Below are 5,627 nucleotides of genomic sequence, written 5' to 3'. Positions count from 1 at the left end.
ATGGTTTTAGATCTCTCTGATGTTACCAAAACTGCATATACCCAGGCTATTTTATTTGAGCATTCAATGAAGGGTGCTGGGGCATCTCAAGCACTATGCTTGTCTATTTATTTATTTTTCATTAGTCTTGATCTTTTTTATTTTTATTTTTTTGTTATTTTTATTTCATATATATGTGTGTTTTGCCTACATATATGTAAATATACCACAAGCAAGCAATGCCTGCAGAAGCTAGAAGACAGTGTCAGATCCCCTGAAACAGGAGTTATAGATAATTGTTAGCTGCCATCTGGTTGCTGGGAATTGAATATAGGTCCTCTGGAAAAACAGCAAATGTTCGTAATCACTGAGCAATACCTCCAGCCCCAGCCTTCATGATTTTCAAGCTTTATTGAGTCATATCTAGAAATCACAGGTATTAAATATTTATATTTTGCAGAGGTTAGTACATGTATGGGCATAATACTATCACCATAAGAAAAGTCTTATATACAGCCATTGCCTCAAAACTTCCTTGTGTTCCTTTGTAGAGTTTGGGAGTGATTTAAAAAAATTATTTCTATCTTTACTTAGGTGTAAGCATGTGTATGTTTCAGTGTTTAGACCACATGCATTCCTGGTACCTGTGGAGGCCAGAAAAGGGCATCAGATCACCAGAAGCTGAAGTTACAGGTGGTTGTGAGCTGACCAGTGTGAGAGCTGGGATCCCAACTTGGGTACTCTGCCAGTGCAACAAGTGCTATAAACCTGTGAGCCACCTCTCCAGCCCCTTGGACAATCTTTAAGGACAAGAACATTCAGCATGAAAATTGTGATGTATACTTTCAACGTATTTTAAAGTGCATAGTACTGTACTGTCACGTGTGGGTTCTGTGCTGTACAGCAGCTCCCTGGAAACTTAGTCTCCTTGCATAGCTGAAATTTGACACCTGTAAAGTAGTAACTCATCATTTCTTCTTCAAATGGTAGTATTTCTTTGTTTTTAACACTAAATAACATTTCAGTATATAAATTGATATATAACACTTACTAATCAGTGGATATTTAGATTCCATATTTCCATATTTTTGGATATTTGAGAAATGTAACAATGACCCTGAAAGAAAGTGTAACAGACAAAATAAATTGAAAAATATTCTATGGTCATTCATTGAAAGAGTATTTCTAAACTGTTTACACTATGTAAGATGATTTATAGATTTGTATAACTACTCAAAATGCTGTGGCGTTTCTTGCATAGTCAGAATCAATCCTAGAATTCATATCGAATTTTACAACATTACAAATACCAATGTGAGGGCAGAGCAGACTGATCAGAAATTAACTCACACATTATCGGTCAATTCATCATTGATGAGGGTCCCAATGCAAAGGTAAAAGATATTCTCTTCTACAGATTTTGTTAGGAAACTAATTAAAGATATGCAAAAGAAAGAAAATTGACCCATTTTACACCACACACAGAAATATGATATATAAAATATAGAGCTGAAAACCAGAAAGTTTCTCAAAGAAACATGAAAGAGGGACCTTAGATTTGGTTTCTTGAATTTGACACCATAAAGTTTCTCAAAGAAAACATGAAGGAGGGACTTTGGATTTGTCAGTGGTTTCTTGAATTTGACAACAAAGGGCTAACGTCAAAGTGTGGACACCGAAGTGAAACCAAAGTAGCCAAGTGACCTACAAACAAAAAAGCTTCTGCACCACAAAGAAACAGCAACTGCAGAATTTGAAACAAACATTTGCAAATCTCTATTTGAGAGTAATAAGTCACTGTGATTTTACTTATATTTTAATAGTGATTTGCATATAACACATACACACATTCTTCTCAAGGTCTTTTTCTTTTTCAAAATAAAATACAATATTTTCAATTAATTCTTTGAGAATTTCAAGCACACATACAATGTATTTTGATCATATCCTTCCACTCCTCCCTCTAACGTCTTTCAGAGCCACCTCTACTCTTCCAACCTCCCTTGCAACTTCATGTCTTCATTATATAGATTTTTATAGTCCACTGAGTCTCATTATGCTGCCATAGGTGTGGGGCCATCCCCTGGCGCAAATTCGACCAACAGGGACCCCACTCCTAAAGAAAGCCAGTTCTGCCTCTTGGAATAATCAGCTGTTCATGACTAGGGTGGGGACTCCTAAGCTCCTCCCCTCTATATGCTGGACTGTTGACTGCCAGGATGTTATGCAGACCTTGAGCAAGCAACCACAATTACTTTGTCTATTTTTATTTTTATTTTCTATTTTTTGTACTTTGTTTTATTTTTCAATATATATTTAAAAAATAATTTTGTACATTTCATTCAATATACCTTAATCATATTTAGACCCCTTTCCCTATCTGTACCTTCCATACCCACACTGAATTTCATACATTCTGTTATATATATTAAGGTCTGTTGAGTCATGTTTGTGTACCCAGATATCCTTTGGCGTGTATTCATACACTGGAACCTGTTCAGCCTATCTAGTGTCACTCCCTTAAAGCAAAACAACTCTTATTCAACCAGTAGTGATGATCTGCCCACAGTTTCTTGGGTAAGGTTGGGGCTGCTTGCCCATTTCCCCAGTTTAGTGCTGGGTTTTGGTTTGCTTTTTTCATTTTTATTTTTTAAAACATTGTATTTACTATTTTTATTTTATGTTTATTTTATGCATTGCCTGCATGTTATGTAAGTGTACCCAAGTTCTGCAATGCTCACAGAGGTCAAAAGAGGGCTTCAAATCCCCCTGGAAATTGAATTGTGAATGATTGTTAGTTATCATGTGGGTGCTGGGAGTTGAACCCAGGTCCTCTGCAAGAGTATTCAGTGCTCTAAACCTCTGAACCATCTCTCCAGCCCCTGCTTTGTTTATTTATATCTGCTTATTCACATCTGCATGTTTTCTTTAGTTAAGCTCATTTTTCTGCTCATTTTTCTTTGATATTTCATTCTTTTATATTGCCAGGGTTTTAGGGTTCCTTATACATTCTCTTTAAATATTATTTTTATTATTTATTTATTTTTATATTAGTTTGCATGTTTTTCCTCTAAGTGTACCAAGTGGATGAAGTACATATAGAGGCCATAAGAGGGCATTGAATCCTCTCAATGCATTTAGTGATGGTTGTTAGATGCCATGTGTGTGCTGGGAACTGAACACAGGTCACCTGGAAGAGTAAACAGTGCTCTCAACCCCTGAACTTTCTCCCTGTCCCAAGTTCCTTATATATGCTAAGTGTAAATCACTTCTCACATATATGACTTTCAAGTTCATAGCATTTGAAATCATGTATCTGTGCACAAAACTGTGCATGTGTTTCCACAAAGGCTATATTTGTAGTAGCCTGAAACTAGAAACAATGCTGATATCCATTAACATGTACGTGATTAGATTAATCCAGTCAATGAAACCCCATTCAGTACTAGATACAATGTTTTACATGGCAATGGAACAGACTGAGAAAAGAGTCTAGGTGGCATCAGTAGGAATATTGGTAAGGGGTAGAAATCTTCAGGTGTATGGGTATATACATTGTCTTCATTACAGTAATGTACACATATATTTACCCAGTAATATTCTATATTACTGTATTTTCTTAGCAAATTCTGTAGCAGAAGCAAGATTTTTTATGTTTGTTTTCACTTCAACTGAACATTTAAGTTAAACTAAGATTAAAATAATGATTTCATTTATATCCTAATTTACCTTTTTTCAGACAACAGAAAATGTATTATATACAGTTAACCAGTAAGCAGATATTTCATGCTACTTTACTACTAATTACTTGCAATTAAGTATTCACAGCTGAAAGCAATTTATTATAATGCTGGAAGTTCTCTTCTGAGGGTTATATACAGAGTGTCTTAGGGGCTTAAGGAAAACTAGAATAGGAAGTCATCATTTGGGTGTGATTTGAGCAGTGGCCCAAGGCTCTTATGCAAAAACATGAGAAATAGTTCCCTAGCTGATAGTAAGCCACAGCTGACTTTCTTGTGACTGACATTTTGCCTTAGAGACTTCACCAAAAATCTATGTGTATTTTTTAGCTGATAAAAGCATGATATTTTCTGAGAAATGAAGGTACTACTTTAGTTCAGAGTCTTACATCACATTGAATAAATTTTGAATATTTTGTGTTGAAAATGCTATCCCCTCCAGTGCCCAAAGTTTATCACATAAAAATCACATTCAACAATATTGGCTTTCAATAAAAATATTTTTATAACTGTCAATTTTCATACCTTATCATTTGTTTGGGGCTTTTTTAAATAAATTCAATTTGTATTTGGTCCTTGAGACAGTATATATACATGTTATGTAATCAAGTATGCTATTTTGAATATTCTATCAAAATGGAAAAAATCCTCAGTCATATAACAATGACCTTTGTAGATTAATAACACTTATACTATATAACGGCTTACATGTCAACCCAATACTATGTACACACATGTGATTAGCAAAAAAAACAAAGCAAATAAAAACATGTTTAAGGTTTATAGATAGATGTTTACTTTGAAGTCAATAATTTCATGAATGTCTTGTGGGGCAAAAGAATTTCATGTTACATTAGAGACCATACCCAAAGTTATTTCAAGGGAGTTTCTAATTTGTCACTCAGTTTTTGTTTCACCTTTGTAGGAATAAACCAATTTCACAGACAAGCAAAATTTGAATGCTGGTGGAAAAAACACATTACATGAGCCTCAGTGTTTAGGTTGATAGAGCTATTTGCTGATGAGAAAGGATGGTCAAATGTATACAAGACTGATGTCTGAAGACCTAGACCTTCCAAGTATACTTCGTAAGAATACAGCAATTTTATAGACCGTTTAAAACGTGCTTTTTATTCTTTTACATTTATTTAATTATTTTGTGGGTTTTTGGAGAAGATATCATGTGTATGCATGTGGCACAAATGTGTGTATGCATGTGGCACACATGCCGGGGCTCATGAGTGGAGGTTAGAGACTAATTTGCAAGAGTCAATTTTTTCCTTCCACCTTGCAGTTCTCAGGAATCCAACTCAGTTTATCAGATTTGACTGCAAACCCCTTGCCTGCTTATTTATTTATTTCCCTGCCCTCTGATTGGCGATTTAAATAAACTATTGTTATGTATATTGATCACTAACACAATGTTTTTCTGGCATTGGGGACAACAGGGTTATCTCCCTCTCTTCCTTATGTATTTCTTCTTCCTGTCTAAGGGAATAAATGCTGCTTAAAGTGTTGTCAGTTCTCTATATCATTTTTTTCTTTAAGAAAAACTATTATAGTAACACTCTTTTTTTCCATCTTTATTGTGGTATGGTTGGAAAGCAAACTTGTGTATATGCAAAATATGAAAATGTAATGTGAGGACTGTTATCTATACTCCTAACCTCTCGTCGATATCAGGCTTGTTCACCATAGGTAGTGCTCTTACTTCTGCTTTATGTGTGTGATGGCACCTTATTATGGGCCATGTCAAATAAAGAGAAAAGATTACTTTTCATTCCATATTTTTCTTTACTTTTTCATTGAATTAGGGACACAAAGAGGTAGAGTTTGCAGAAATACTTAGATGTAACTTTTATTAATAATAATACTAAATGTTACAATAGACATAAGTAAGACAATATT

This window comes from Nannospalax galili, unplaced genomic scaffold, assembly GCF_000622305.1.
Source record: "Nannospalax galili isolate Female #2095 unplaced genomic scaffold, S.galili_v1.0 scaffold273, whole genome shotgun sequence".
Lineage (NCBI taxonomy): Eukaryota > Metazoa > Chordata > Mammalia > Rodentia > Spalacidae > Nannospalax > Nannospalax galili.
This window is presented reverse-complemented; position numbering follows the sequence as displayed.